The sequence below is a fragment of the Lissotriton helveticus genome, chromosome 2_1 (genome assembly GCF_964261635.1).
Source record: "Lissotriton helveticus chromosome 2_1, aLisHel1.1, whole genome shotgun sequence".
In the NCBI taxonomy this organism is placed as follows: Eukaryota; Metazoa; Chordata; class Amphibia; order Caudata; family Salamandridae; genus Lissotriton; species Lissotriton helveticus.
Window position 1 is genome coordinate 455,438,009 of NC_136059.1, and position 14,016 is coordinate 455,452,024.

At 58.2% G+C, this 14,016-nt stretch overlaps 12 non-coding genes and 3 pseudogenes across 13 annotated transcripts; all 15 read left to right on the plus strand.

Annotated features, from left to right (window-relative positions):
- On the plus strand, positions 1-138 carry LOC144820506 (U1 spliceosomal RNA; annotated as a pseudogene).
- A 617-nt stretch (positions 139-755) lies between these two features.
- Positions 756-919, plus strand: LOC144821198 (U1 spliceosomal RNA). Its single transcript, XR_013608298.1, has one exon. It is a non-coding gene; the product is annotated as a U1 spliceosomal RNA (small nuclear RNA).
- Positions 920-1,810: 891 nt separating this feature from the next.
- On the plus strand, positions 1,811-1,974 carry LOC144821199 (U1 spliceosomal RNA). Its single transcript, XR_013608299.1, has one exon. It is a non-coding gene; the product is annotated as a U1 spliceosomal RNA (small nuclear RNA).
- A 617-nt stretch (positions 1,975-2,591) lies between these two features.
- Positions 2,592-2,755, plus strand: LOC144821200 (U1 spliceosomal RNA). Its single transcript, XR_013608300.1, has one exon. It is a non-coding gene; the product is annotated as a U1 spliceosomal RNA (small nuclear RNA).
- An 891-nt stretch (positions 2,756-3,646) lies between these two features.
- LOC144821201 (U1 spliceosomal RNA) lies at positions 3,647-3,810 on the plus strand. Its single transcript, XR_013608301.1, has one exon. It is a non-coding gene; the product is annotated as a U1 spliceosomal RNA (small nuclear RNA).
- An 891-nt stretch (positions 3,811-4,701) lies between these two features.
- LOC144821202 (U1 spliceosomal RNA) lies at positions 4,702-4,865 on the plus strand. The gene has a single exon (XR_013608302.1). It is a non-coding gene; the product is annotated as a U1 spliceosomal RNA (small nuclear RNA).
- A 617-nt stretch (positions 4,866-5,482) lies between these two features.
- LOC144821203 (U1 spliceosomal RNA) lies at positions 5,483-5,646 on the plus strand. The gene has a single exon (XR_013608303.1). It is a non-coding gene; the product is annotated as a U1 spliceosomal RNA (small nuclear RNA).
- An 886-nt stretch (positions 5,647-6,532) lies between these two features.
- Positions 6,533-6,696, plus strand: LOC144821204 (U1 spliceosomal RNA). The gene has a single exon (XR_013608304.1). It is a non-coding gene; the product is annotated as a U1 spliceosomal RNA (small nuclear RNA).
- An 891-nt stretch (positions 6,697-7,587) lies between these two features.
- Positions 7,588-7,751, plus strand: LOC144821205 (U1 spliceosomal RNA). Its single transcript, XR_013608305.1, has one exon. It is a non-coding gene; the product is annotated as a U1 spliceosomal RNA (small nuclear RNA).
- An 891-nt stretch (positions 7,752-8,642) lies between these two features.
- Positions 8,643-8,806, plus strand: LOC144821206 (U1 spliceosomal RNA). The gene has a single exon (XR_013608306.1). It is a non-coding gene; the product is annotated as a U1 spliceosomal RNA (small nuclear RNA).
- Positions 8,807-9,749: 943 nt separating this feature from the next.
- On the plus strand, positions 9,750-11,261 carry LOC144818067 (deoxycytidine kinase 2 pseudogene; annotated as a pseudogene). Its single transcript, XR_013607034.1, has one exon. The product of XR_013607034.1 is annotated as a deoxycytidine kinase 2 pseudogene (transcript).
- LOC144820507 (U1 spliceosomal RNA) lies at positions 11,262-11,399 on the plus strand (annotated as a pseudogene).
- A 617-nt stretch (positions 11,400-12,016) lies between these two features.
- On the plus strand, positions 12,017-12,180 carry LOC144821207 (U1 spliceosomal RNA). Its single transcript, XR_013608307.1, has one exon. It is a non-coding gene; the product is annotated as a U1 spliceosomal RNA (small nuclear RNA).
- Positions 12,181-13,071: 891 nt separating this feature from the next.
- Positions 13,072-13,235, plus strand: LOC144821210 (U1 spliceosomal RNA). Its single transcript, XR_013608308.1, has one exon. It is a non-coding gene; the product is annotated as a U1 spliceosomal RNA (small nuclear RNA).
- Positions 13,236-13,852: 617 nt separating this feature from the next.
- Positions 13,853-14,016, plus strand: LOC144821211 (U1 spliceosomal RNA). The gene has a single exon (XR_013608309.1). It is a non-coding gene; the product is annotated as a U1 spliceosomal RNA (small nuclear RNA).

Consider the following 14,016-nt stretch of genomic DNA (forward strand, 5'->3'; position numbering starts at 1 on the left):
AAAAAAAAAAGGTGGTTCTCCCAGGGTGAGGCTCATCCATTGCACTTCGGATGTGCTGACCCCTGCGATGTCCCCAAATGCGGGATACTCGACTGCATAATTTCTGGTAGTGGGGGACTGCGTTCGCGCTTTCCCCTGATCTCTGGTTTCAAGAAAGACAAAAAGGGAGAGAAAAATAAAAAGGAGTCTGGAGCACCCTTTGACGTTTCTTGTCGTCCGTCCAGGGTGCTGTAAGCTGGCTGGAATGGGGAGTGGGCGAGGGCCCATTACATATGCGAATTGACGAGCTTGGGGGATGCTGGGTTAGGGCTTAGAAACGTGCTTCTGGGCCCGATTTCGGCCTGGCAAGCCCTCTTCTCTGCTTGCCGTAGCCTTTGCTTGCGCACAGTTTGGAGGGCCTGACAGATCTGCTTTTGGGCCCGATTTCGACCTGCCAAGCCCTCTGGTGTGCTAGCTGTAGCCCTGGCTTTCCCCCCATGTGAGCTGCGTGCAGAGTAGTGAAAGCAGGGCCCTGATTGGCGCTGCTGGTGGGCGTGGACATGCAAATTTTGCAGGCCGGCCGAGGCCTGTGGGAAGCTGCTGTGGGTAGCTGCGCGCTTTCCAAAGTGGGCACAGGGCCCTTGGCTGGGCAACCTTGGGCCTCACAAGGCCCATGCTCTGCCTCGCCCGGCCTCAGGCCTTCCCTGTGTGGATGCCACCCTCGCTCTGCGGGGAGATGCCATGCGGGCCGCCCTCGCCCTGTCCCCTTCCAACTCATACTTACCTGGCAGGGGAGACACCATGATCACGAAGGTGGTTCTCCCAGGGTGAGGCTCATCCATTGCACTTCGGATGTGCTGACCCCTGCGATGTCCCCAAATGCGGGATACTCGACTGCATAATTTCTGGTAGTGGGGGACTGCGTTCGCGCTTTCCCCTGATCTCTGGTTTCAAGAAAGACAAAAAGGGAGAGAAAAATAAAAAGGAGTCTGGAGCACCTTTCGTCGTCTTCTGTGGTCTGTCCAGGGTGCTGCGGCTGGATTGGAAGGGGGCGTGGGCAAGAGGGGATAGCATGCAAAGTGCTGAGCCTGGGGAATGATGGGATAGTTGAAGCCTCCCACTCTGGGGACCTATCCAGAGACAGGGCAGTAGGCCCTGGCCAGGTGACATGTCTGCTCCTTTCGATCGCCAGCCCTGGGGCTGTGGCCTGGCTGCCAGCCACTTGCCTCACCCTAGCCTTCCCGGGCCCAGACTCTGGCTGAGAACCCCAGGCTGTGGCCCGGCGAGGGCTCTGCCCGGCGAGGGTTCTGCTGCGTTTGGGAGCGTTCGGGAAGGCGTGAGGGGCTCGGGGCGAGAACCCCTGCTCGCTTGCTGGCCGCTTTGTCTCTGACTTTCAGCCACAAGCAGTCAACTGGGGCCTAGCCAGGCAACAGGTCACTGCCTACTCTAGAGTTGGCTTCAGTGGCAGGTCTTGAGCATCAAAAGCCCCAAATCTCTGCTTCTGGGCCCAAAATCGACCTGGCAAGCCCCCTTCTGTGAGTGCTGTAGCCCTGGCTTTCCCGCCCGTGTGAGCTGCGTGCAGTATAGTGAAAGCAGGGCCCTGGTGGGCGTGGACATGCAAATTTTGCAGGCCGGCCGAGGCCTGTGGGAAGCTGCTGTGGGTAGCTGCGCGCTTTCCAAAGTGGGCACAGGGCCCTTGGCTGGGCAACCTTGGGCCTCACAAGGCCCATGCTCTGCCTCGCCCGGCCTCAGGCCTTCCCTGTGTGGATGCCACCCTCGCTCTGCGGGGAGATGCCATGCGGGCCGCCCTCGCCCTGTCCCCTTCCAACTCATACTTACCTGGCAGGGGAGACACCATGATCACGAAGGTGGTTCTCCCAGGGTGAGGCTCATCCATTGCACTTCGGATGTGCTGACCCCTGCGATGTCCCCAAATGCGGGATACTCGACTGCATAATTTCTGGTAGTGGGGGACTGCGTTCGCGCTTTCCCCTGATCTCTGGTTTCAAGAAAGACAAAAAGGGAGAGAAAAATAAAAAGGAGTCTGGAGCACCCTTTGACGTTTCTTGTCGTCCGTCCAGGGTGCTGTAAGCTGGCTGGAATGGGGAGTGGGCGAGGGCCCATTACATATGCGAATTGACGAGCTTGGGGGATGCTGGGTTAGGGCTTAGAAACGTGCTTCTGGGCCCGATTTCGGCCTGGCAAGCCCTCTTCTCTGCTTGCCGTAGCCTTTGCTTGCGCACAGTTTGGAGGGCCTGACAGATCTGCTTTTGGGCCCGATTTCGACCTGCCAAGCCCTCTGGTGTGCTAGCTGTAGCCCTGGCTTTCCCCCCATGTGAGCTGCGTGCAGAGTAGTGAAAGCAGGGCCCTGATTGGCGCTGCTGGTGGGCGTGGACATGCAAATTTTGCAGGCCGGCCGAGGCCTGTGGGAAGCTGCTGTGGGTAGCTGCGCGCTTTCCAAAGTGGGCACAGGGCCCTTGGCTGGGCAACCTTGGGCCTCACAAGGCCCATGCTCTGCCTCGCCCGGCCTCAGGCCTTCCCTGTGTGGATGCCACCCTCGCTCTGCGGGGAGATGCCATGCGGGCCGCCCTCGCCCTGTCCCCTTCCAACTCATACTTACCTGGCAGGGGAGACACCATGATCACGAAGGTGGTTCTCCCAGGGTGAGGCTCATCCATTGCACTTCGGATGTGCTGACCCCTGCGATGTCCCCAAATGCGGGATACTCGACTGCATAATTTCTGGTAGTGGGGGACTGCGTTCGCGCTTTCCCCTGATCTCTGGTTTCAAGAAAGACAAAAAGGGAGAGAAAAATAAAAAGGAGTCTGGAGCACCTTTCGTCGTCTTCTGTGGTCTGTCCAGGGTGCTGCGGCTGGATTGGAAGGGGGCGTGGGCAAGAGGGGATAGCATGCAAAGTGCTGAGCCTGGGGAATGATGGGATAGTTGAAGCCTCCCACTCTGGGGACCTATCCAGAGACAGGGCAGTAGGCCCTGGCCAGGTGACATGTCTGCTCCTTTCGATCGCCAGCCCTGGGGCTGTGGCCTGGCTGCCAGCCACTTGCCTCACCCTAGCCTTCCCGGGCCCAGACTCTGGCTGAGAACCCCAGGCTGTGGCCCGGCGAGGGCTCTGCCCGGCGAGGGTTCTGCTGCGTTTGGGAGCGTTCGGGAAGGCGTGAGGGGCTCGGGGCGAGAACCCCTGCTCGCTTGCTGGCCGCTTTGTCTCTGACTTTCAGCCACAAGCAGTCAACTGGGGCCTAGCCAGGCAACAGGTCACTGCCTACTCTAGAGTTGGCTTCAGTGGCAGGTCTTGAGCATCAAAAGCCCCAAATCTCTGCTTCTGGGCCCAAAATCGACCTGGCAAGCCCCCTTCTGTGAGTGCTGTAGCCCTGGCTTTCCCGCCCGTGTGAGCTGCGTGCAGTATAGTGAAAGCAGGGCCCTGGTGGGCGTGGACATGCAAATTTTGCAGGCCGGCCGAGGCCTGTGGGAAGCTGCTGTGGGTAGCTGCGCGCTTTCCAAAGTGGGCACAGGGCCCTTGGCTGGGCAACCTTGGGCCTCACAAGGCCCATGCTCTGCCTCGCCCGGCCTCAGGCCTTCCCTGTGTGGATGCCACCCTCGCTCTGCGGGGAGATGCCATGCGGGCCGCCCTCGCCCTGTCCCCTTCCAACTCATACTTACCTGGCAGGGGAGACACCATGATCACGAAGGTGGTTCTCCCAGGGTGAGGCTCATCCATTGCACTTCGGATGTGCTGACCCCTGCGATGTCCCCAAATGCGGGATACTCGACTGCATAATTTCTGGTAGTGGGGGACTGCGTTCGCGCTTTCCCCTGATCTCTGGTTTCAAGAAAGACAAAAAGGGAGAGAAAAATAAAAAGGAGTCTGGAGCACCTTTCGTCGTCTTCTGTGGTCTGTCCAGGGTGCTGCGGCTGGATTGGAAGGGGGCGTGGGCAAGAGGGGATAGCATGCAAAGTGCTGAGCCTGGGGAATGATGGGATAGTTGAAGCCTCCCACTCTGGGGACCTATCCAGAGACAGGGCAGTAGGCCCTGGCCAGGTGACATGTCTGCTCCTTTCGATCGCCAGCCCTGGGGCTGTGGCCTGGCTGCCAGCCACTTGCCTCACCCTAGCCTTCCCGGGCCCAGACTCTGGCTGAGAACCCCAGGCTGTGGCCCGGCGAGGGCTCTGCCCGGCGAGGGTTCTGCTGCGTTTGGGAGCGTTCGGGAAGGCGTGAGGGGCTCGGGGCGAGAACCCCTGCTCGCTTGCTGGCCGCTTTGTCTCTGACTTTCAGCCACAAGCAGTCAACTGGGGCCTAGCCAGGCAACAGGTCACTGCCTACTCTAGAGTTGGCTTCAGTGGCAGGTCTTGAGCATCAAAAGCCCCAAATCTCTGCTTCTGGGCCCAAAATCGACCTGGCAAGCCCCCTTCTGTGAGTGCTGTAGCCCTGGCTTTCCCGCCCGTGTGAGCTGCGTGCAGTATAGTGAAAGCAGGGCCCTGGTGGGCGTGGACATGCAAATTTTGCAGGCCGGCCGAGGCCTGTGGGAAGCTGCTGTGGGTAGCTGCGCGCTTTCCAAAGTGGGCACAGGGCCCTTGGCTGGGCAACCTTGGGCCTCACAAGGCCCATGCTCTGCCTCGCCCGGCCTCAGGCCTTCCCTGTGTGGATGCCACCCTCGCTCTGCGGGGAGATGCCATGCGGGCCGCCCTCGCCCTGTCCCCTTCCAACTCATACTTACCTGGCAGGGGAGACACCATGATCACGAAGGTGGTTCTCCCAGGGTGAGGCTCATCCATTGCACTTCGGATGTGCTGACCCCTGCGATGTCCCCAAATGCGGGATACTCGACTGCATAATTTCTGGTAGTGGGGGACTGCGTTCGCGCTTTCCCCTGATCTCTGGTTTCAAGAAAGACAAAAAGGGAGAGAAAAATAAAAAGGAGTCTGGAGCACCCTTTGACGTTTCTTGTCGTCCGTCCAGGGTGCTGTAAGCTGGCTGGAATGGGGAGTGGGCGAGGGCCCATTACATATGCGAATTGACGAGCTTGGGGGATGCTGGGTTAGGGCTTAGAAACGTGCTTCTGGGCCCGATTTCGGCCTGGCAAGCCCTCTTCTCTGCTTGCCGTAGCCTTTGCTTGCGCACAGTTTGGAGGGCCTGACAGATCTGCTTTTGGGCCCGATTTCGACCTGCCAAGCCCTCTGGTGTGCTAGCTGTAGCCCTGGCTTTCCCCCCATGTGAGCTGCGTGCAGAGTAGTGAAAGCAGGGCCCTGATTGGCGCTGCTGGTGGGCGTGGACATGCAAATTTTGCAGGCCGGCCGAGGCCTGTGGGAAGCTGCTGTGGGTAGCTGCGCGCTTTCCAAAGTGGGCACAGGGCCCTTGGCTGGGCAACCTTGGGCCTCACAAGGCCCATGCTCTGCCTCGCCCGGCCTCAGGCCTTCCCTGTGTGGATGCCACCCTCGCTCTGCGGGGAGATGCCATGCGGGCCGCCCTCGCCCTGTCCCCTTCCAACTCATACTTACCTGGCAGGGGAGACACCATGATCACGAAGGTGGTTCTCCCAGGGTGAGGCTCATCCATTGCACTTCGGATGTGCTGACCCCTGCGATGTCCCCAAATGCGGGATACTCGACTGCATAATTTCTGGTAGTGGGGGACTGCGTTCGCGCTTTCCCCTGATCTCTGGTTTCAAGAAAGACAAAAAGGGAGAGAAAAATAAAAAGGAGTCTGGAGCACCTTTCGTCGTCTTCTGTGGTCTGTCCAGGGTGCTGCGGCTGGATTGGAAGGGGGCGTGGGCAAGAGGGGATAGCATGCAAAGTGCTGAGCCTGGGGAATGATGGGATAGTTGAAGCCTCCCACTCTGGGGACCTATCCAGAGACAGGGCAGTAGGCCCTGGCCAGGTGACATGTCTGCTCCTTTCGATCGCCAGCCCTGGGGCTGTGGCCTGGCTGCCAGCCACTTGCCTCACCCTAGCCTTCCCGGGCCCAGACTCTGGCTGAGAACCCCAGGCTGTGGCCCGGCGAGGGCTCTGCCCGGCGAGGGTTCTGCTGCGGAGCGTTCGGGAAGGCGTGAGGGGCTCGGGGCGAGAACCCCTGCTCGCTTGCTGGCCGCTTTGTCTCTGACTTTCAGCCACAAGCAGTCAACTGGGGCCTAGCCAGGCAACAGGTCACTGCCTACTCTAGAGTTGGCTTCAGTGGCAGGTCTTGAGCATCAAAAGCCCCAAATCTCTGCTTCTGGGCCCAAAATCGACCTGGCAAGCCCCCTTCTGTGAGTGCTGTAGCCCTGGCTTTCCCGCCCGTGTGAGCTGCGTGCAGTATAGTGAAAGCAGGGCCCTGGTGGGCGTGGACATGCAAATTTTGCAGGCCGGCCGAGGCCTGTGGGAAGCTGCTGTGGGTAGCTGCGCGCTTTCCAAAGTGGGCACAGGGCCCTTGGCTGGGCAACCTTGGGCCTCACAAGGCCCATGCTCTGCCTCGCCCGGCCTCAGGCCTTCCCTGTGTGGATGCCACCCTCGCTCTGCGGGGAGATGCCATGCGGGCCGCCCTCGCCCTGTCCCCTTCCAACTCATACTTACCTGGCAGGGGAGACACCATGATCACGAAGGTGGTTCTCCCAGGGTGAGGCTCATCCATTGCACTTCGGATGTGCTGACCCCTGCGATGTCCCCAAATGCGGGATACTCGACTGCATAATTTCTGGTAGTGGGGGACTGCGTTCGCGCTTTCCCCTGATCTCTGGTTTCAAGAAAGACAAAAAGGGAGAGAAAAATAAAAAGGAGTCTGGAGCACCTTTCGTCGTCTTCTGTGGTCTGTCCAGGGTGCTGCGGCTGGATTGGAAGGGGGCGTGGGCAAGAGGGGATAGCATGCAAAGTGCTGAGCCTGGGGAATGATGGGATAGTTGAAGCCTCCCACTCTGGGGACCTATCCAGAGACAGGGCAGTAGGCCCTGGCCAGGTGACATGTCTGCTCCTTTCGATCGCCAGCCCTGGGGCTGTGGCCTGGCTGCCAGCCACTTGCCTCACCCTAGCCTTCCCGGGCCCAGACTCTGGCTGAGAACCCCAGGCTGTGGCCCGGCGAGGGCTCTGCCCGGCGAGGGTTCTGCTGCGTTTGGGAGCGTTCGGGAAGGCGTGAGGGGCTCGGGGCGAGAACCCCTGCTCGCTTGCTGGCCGCTTTGTCTCTGACTTTCAGCCACAAGCAGTCAACTGGGGCCTAGCCAGGCAACAGGTCACTGCCTACTCTAGAGTTGGCTTCAGTGGCAGGTCTTGAGCATCAAAAGCCCCAAATCTCTGCTTCTGGGCCCAAAATCGACCTGGCAAGCCCCCTTCTGTGAGTGCTGTAGCCCTGGCTTTCCCGCCCGTGTGAGCTGCGTGCAGTATAGTGAAAGCAGGGCCCTGGTGGGCGTGGACATGCAAATTTTGCAGGCCGGCCGAGGCCTGTGGGAAGCTGCTGTGGGTAGCTGCGCGCTTTCCAAAGTGGGCACAGGGCCCTTGGCTGGGCAACCTTGGGCCTCACAAGGCCCATGCTCTGCCTCGCCCGGCCTCAGGCCTTCCCTGTGTGGATGCCACCCTCGCTCTGCGGGGAGATGCCATGCGGGCCGCCCTCGCCCTGTCCCCTTCCAACTCATACTTACCTGGCAGGGGAGACACCATGATCACGAAGGTGGTTCTCCCAGGGTGAGGCTCATCCATTGCACTTCGGATGTGCTGACCCCTGCGATGTCCCCAAATGCGGGATACTCGACTGCATAATTTCTGGTAGTGGGGGACTGCGTTCGCGCTTTCCCCTGATCTCTGGTTTCAAGAAAGACAAAAAGGGAGAGAAAAATAAAAAGGAGTCTGGAGCACCTTTCGTCGTCTTCTGTGGTCTGTCCAGGGTGCTGCGGCTGGATTGGAAGGGGGCGTGGGCAAGAGGGGATAGCATGCAAAGTGCTGAGCCTGGGGAATGATGGGATAGTTGAAGCCTCCCACTCTGGGGACCTATCCAGAGACAGGGCAGTAGGCCCTGGCCAGGTGACATGTCTGCTCCTTTCGATCGCCAGCCCTGGGGCTGTGGCCTGGCTGCCAGCCACTTGCCTCACCCTAGCCTTCCCGGGCCCAGACTCTGGCTGAGAACCCCAGGCTGTGGCCCGGCGAGGGCTCTGCCCGGCGAGGGTTCTGCTGCGTTTGGGAGCGTTCGGGAAGGCGTGAGGGGCTCGGGGCGAGAACCCCTGCTCGCTTGCTGGCCGCTTTGTCTCTGACTTTCAGCCACAAGCAGTCAACTGGGGCCTAGCCAGGCAACAGGTCACTGCCTACTCTAGAGTTGGCTTCAGTGGCAGGTCTTGAGCATCAAAAGCCCCAAATCTCTGCTTCTGGGCCCAAAATCGACCTGGCAAGCCCCCTTCTGTGAGTGCTGTAGCCCTGGCTTTCCCGCCCGTGTGAGCTGCGTGCAGTATAGTGAAAGCAGGGCCCTGGTGGGCGTGGACATGCAAATTTTGCAGGCCGGCCGAGGCCTGTGGGAAGCTGCTGTGGGTAGCTGCGCGCTTTCCAAAGTGGGCACAGGGCCCTTGGCTGGGCAACCTTGGGCCTCACAAGGCCCATGCTCTGCCTCGCCCGGCCTCAGGCCTTCCCTGTGTGGATGCCACCCTCGCTCTGCGGGGAGATGCCATGCGGGCCGCCCTCGCCCTGTCCCCTTCCAACTCATACTTACCTGGCAGGGGAGACACCATGATCACGAAGGTGGTTCTCCCAGGGTGAGGCTCATCCATTGCACTTCGGATGTGCTGACCCCTGCGATGTCCCCAAATGCGGGATACTCGACTGCATAATTTCTGGTAGTGGGGGACTGCGTTCGCGCTTTCCCCTGATCTCTGGTTTCAAGAAAGACAAAAAGGGAGAGAAAAATAAAAAGGAGTCTGGAGCACCTTTCGTCGTCTTCTGTGGTCTGTCCAGGGTGCTGCGGCTGGATTGGAAGGGGGCGTGGGCAAGAGGGGATAGCATGCAAAGTGCTGAGCCTGGGGAATGATGGGATAGTTGAAGCCTCCCACTCTGGGGACCTATCCAGAGACAGGGCAGTAGGCCCTGGCCAGGTGACATGTCTGCTCCTTTCGATCGCCAGCCCTGGGGCTGTGGCCTGGCTGCCAGCCACTTGCCTCACCCTAGCCTTCCCGGGCCCAGACTCTGGCTGAGAACCCCAGGCTGTGGCCCGGCGAGGGCTCTGCCCGGCGAGGGTTCTGCTGCGTTTGGGAGCGTTCGGGAAGGCGTGAGGGGCTCGGGGCGAGAACCCCTGCTCGCTTGCTGGCCGCTTTGTCTCTGACTTTCAGCCACAAGCAGTCAACTGGGGCCTAGCCAGGCAACAGGTCACTGCCTACTCTAGAGTTGGCTTCAGTGGCAGGTCTTGAGCATCAAAAGCCCCAAATCTCTGCTTCTGGGCCCAAAATCGACCTGGCAAGCCCCCTTCTGTGAGTGCTGTAGCCCTGGCTTTCCCGCCCGTGTGAGCTGCGTGCAGTATAGTGAAAGCAGGGCCCTGGTGGGCGTGGACATGCAAATTTTGCAGGCCGGCCGAGGCCTGTGGGAAGCTGCTGTGGGTAGCTGCGCGCTTTCCAAAGTGGGCACAGGGCCCTTGGCTGGGCAACCTTGGGCCTCACAAGGCCCATGCTCTGCCTCGCCCGGCCTCAGGCCTTCCCTGTGTGGATGCCACCCTCGCTCTGCGGGGAGATGCCATGCGGGCCGCCCTCGCCCTGTCCCCTTCCAACTCATACTTACCTGGCAGGGGAGACACCATGATCACGAAGGTGGTTCTCCCAGTGAACTGAGCACCATTAACGCGAGCAGCGGCACGCAGGGTCCCCTCACAGCACCGACATGGCGACACCCCCGAAAAGGATGTGCATCAGCCCAGTTTTCGAGAGCAGCTTTGACAAGCGGTCCAGGAAGCTGTCCATCGAGGGGAACATCGCCGCTGGAAAATCTACGTTTGTTCGTATGCTGGAGAAAGCAAGTGATGAGTGGGAGATTATTCCTGAACCTATCGCAAGGTGGTGCAACGTGCAAACAAATGAAGATGAACACGAGGAACTTTCAACTTCTCAGAAAAGTGGTGGCAACTTGCTCCAAATGCTGTACGATAAGCCTACTCGATGGGCTTACACTTTCCAGACCTATGCTTGTTTGAGTAGAGTAAGGGCGCAGTTAAAGCCGGTGTCAGCAAAACTACAAGAAGCTGAGCGACCTGTACAATTTTTTGAAAGATCAGTTTACAGTGACCGGTATGTGTTTGCGTCCAACTTGTTTGAATCTGGGAACATCAATGAAACTGAATGGGCAATTTATCAGGACTGGCATACGTGGCTTTTGAATCAATTTGAGTCTGAGATCGAGCTGGATGGAATGATCTACCTTAGAAGTACACCTGAGAAATGTATGGAACGTTTGCGCTATAGGGGCAGGGAAGAAGAGCAGGGAATTGAGCTGGAATATCTAGAAAAACTTCACTTCAAACATGAAATGTGGCTCCATTCAAGAACCATGAATGTTGACTTTGAAAACCTCCGGGATATTCCAATCTTGGTCTTAGACGTTAATGAGGACTTCAAAAATGACAAGATTAAACAGGAAGATTTACTGGAAAAGGTCAAGATATTTCTGAATTCACTTTAACCTCTGAAGAACCTCGCCAAAGAAACTTTGCTCTTGGAAACTCACTAAAAGCCAGACTGTACAAGAAAAAGCAGTCCCTAATTATTGCACATATTTGTATATATGTATTGCATTTTAATGTTTTGTATGAAATGAATACTGATGTATTGGAATGTCTAAATCGGACAAAATGTTTATGGTGCTATTTTATTGTAACTTGCTGCTTTGATTTTATGTATATAATGTTCATTTTAAGGTGACCTCCCTGGAAAAGAGGGCGGATTGCATGAAGTTTCCCCAATACACAAAGACCACAGTCCTGCCTTTACTCCAAAGCACTCCAAATTTCTGCTCTCACTTACACCCCTGTAAGTGTTACGCTACAGCACCCATGGTACAGATTATTTGAACCGTTTTGATGGGCTACTAGATGTGACTGCTCATGGGTGTTTGTTCCTCCTTGTAGGCTGGTGGGGCAGGCGAATCCCTGCCTCGTCGACTTGTACAAGACTAACCCCCTTAGCTCTTTTCCTGCAAGCTCGAAGAACCTAGATTGTTGTCTTAGTTGTAAAACTTTGCATTAATAAGTTGGGTGTCAAGACCAATCCATGCAGATCGGACTTGATTGTTTTTAATAAAAAAACTTTTTGGTCAAAAAAAAAAAAAAAAAAAAAAAAAAAAAAAAAAAAAAAAGGTGGTTCTCCCAGGGTGAGGCTCATCCATTGCACTTCGGATGTGCTGACCCCTGCGATGTCCCCAAATGCGGGATACTCGACTGCATAATTTCTGGTAGTGGGGGACTGCGTTCGCGCTTTCCCCTGATCTCTGGTTTCAAGAAAGACAAAAAGGGAGAGAAAAATAAAAAGGAGTCTGGAGCACCCTTTGACGTTTCTTGTCGTCCGTCCAGGGTGCTGTAAGCTGGCTGGAATGGGGAGTGGGCGAGGGCCCATTACATATGCGAATTGACGAGCTTGGGGGATGCTGGGTTAGGGCTTAGAAACGTGCTTCTGGGCCCGATTTCGGCCTGGCAAGCCCTCTTCTCTGCTTGCCGTAGCCTTTGCTTGCGCACAGTTTGGAGGGCCTGACAGATCTGCTTTTGGGCCCGATTTCGACCTGCCAAGCCCTCTGGTGTGCTAGCTGTAGCCCTGGCTTTCCCCCCATGTGAGCTGCGTGCAGAGTAGTGAAAGCAGGGCCCTGATTGGCGCTGCTGGTGGGCGTGGACATGCAAATTTTGCAGGCCGGCCGAGGCCTGTGGGAAGCTGCTGTGGGTAGCTGCGCGCTTTCCAAAGTGGGCACAGGGCCCTTGGCTGGGCAACCTTGGGCCTCACAAGGCCCATGCTCTGCCTCGCCCGGCCTCAGGCCTTCCCTGTGTGGATGCCACCCTCGCTCTGCGGGGAGATGCCATGCGGGCCGCCCTCGCCCTGTCCCCTTCCAACTCATACTTACCTGGCAGGGGAGACACCATGATCACGAAGGTGGTTCTCCCAGGGTGAGGCTCATCCATTGCACTTCGGATGTGCTGACCCCTGCGATGTCCCCAAATGCGGGATACTCGACTGCATAATTTCTGGTAGTGGGGGACTGCGTTCGCGCTTTCCCCTGATCTCTGGTTTCAAGAAAGACAAAAAGGGAGAGAAAAATAAAAAGGAGTCTGGAGCACCTTTCGTCGTCTTCTGTGGTCTGTCCAGGGTGCTGCGGCTGGATTGGAAGGGGGCGTGGGCAAGAGGGGATAGCATGCAAAGTGCTGAGCCTGGGGAATGATGGGATAGTTGAAGCCTCCCACTCTGGGGACCTATCCAGAGACAGGGCAGTAGGCCCTGGCCAGGTGACATGTCTGCTCCTTTCGATCGCCAGCCCTGGGGCTGTGGCCTGGCTGCCAGCCACTTGCCTCACCCTAGCCTTCCCGGGCCCAGACTCTGGCTGAGAACCCCAGGCTGTGGCCCGGCGAGGGCTCTGCCCGGCGAGGGTTCTGCTGCGTTTGGGAGCGTTCGGGAAGGCGTGAGGGGCTCGGGGCGAGAACCCCTGCTCGCTTGCTGGCCGCTTTGTCTCTGACTTTCAGCCACAAGCAGTCAACTGGGGCCTAGCCAGGCAACAGGTCACTGCCTACTCTAGAGTTGGCTTCAGTGGCAGGTCTTGAGCATCAAAAGCCCCAAATCTCTGCTTCTGGGCCCAAAATCGACCTGGCAAGCCCCCTTCTGTGAGTGCTGTAGCCCTGGCTTTCCCGCCCGTGTGAGCTGCGTGCAGTATAGTGAAAGCAGGGCCCTGGTGGGCGTGGACATGCAAATTTTGCAGGCCGGCCGAGGCCTGTGGGAAGCTGCTGTGGGTAGCTGCGCGCTTTCCAAAGTGGGCACAGGGCCCTTGGCTGGGCAACCTTGGGCCTCACAAGGCCCATGCTCTGCCTCGCCCGGCCTCAGGCCTTCCCTGTGTGGATGCCACCCTCGCTCTGCGGGGAGATGCCATGCGGGCCGCCCTCGCCCTGTCCCCTTCCAACTCATACTTACCTGGCAGGGGAGACACCATGATCACGAAGGTGGTTCTCCCAGGGTGAGGCTCATCCATTGCACTTCGGATGTGCTGACCCCTGCGATGTCCCCAAATGCGGGATACTCGACTGCATAATTTCTGGTAGTGGGGGACTGCGTTCGCGCTTTCCCCTGATCTCTGGTTTCAAGAAAGACAAAAAGGGAGAGAAAAATAAAAAGGAGTCTGGAGCACCCTTTGACGTTTCTTGTCGTCCGTCCAGGGTGCTGTAAGCTGGCTGGAATGGGGAGTGGGCGAGGGCCCATTACATATGCGAATTGACGAGCTTGGGGGATGCTGGGTTAGGGCTTAGAAACGTGCTTCTGGGCCCGATTTCGGCCTGGCAAGCCCTCTTCTCTGCTTGCCGTAGCCTTTGCTTGCGCACAGTTTGGAGGGCCTGACAGATCTGCTTTTGGGCCCGATTTCGACCTGCCAAGCCCTCTGGTGTGCTAGCTGTAGCCCTGGCTTTCCCCCCATGTGAGCTGCGTGCAGAGTAGTGAAAGCAGGGCCCTGATTGGCGCTGCTGGTGGGCGTGGACATGCAAATTTTGCAGGCCGGCCGAGGCCTGTGGGAAGCTGCTGTGGGTAGCTGCGCGCTTTCCAAAGTGGGCACAGGGCCCTTGGCTGGGCAACCTTGGGCCTCACAAGGCCCATGCTCTGCCTCGCCCGGCCTCAGGCCTTCCCTGTGTGGATGCCACCCTCGCTCTGCGGGGAGATGCCATGCGGGCCGCCCTCGCCCTGTCCCCTTCCAACTCATACTTACCTGGCAGGGGAGACACCATGATCACGAAGGTGGTTCTCCCAGGGTGAGGCTCATCCATTGCACTTCGGATGTGCTGACCCCTGCGATGTCCCCAAATGCGGGATACTCGACTGCATAATTTCTGGTAGTGGGGGACTGCGTTCGCGCTTTCCCCTG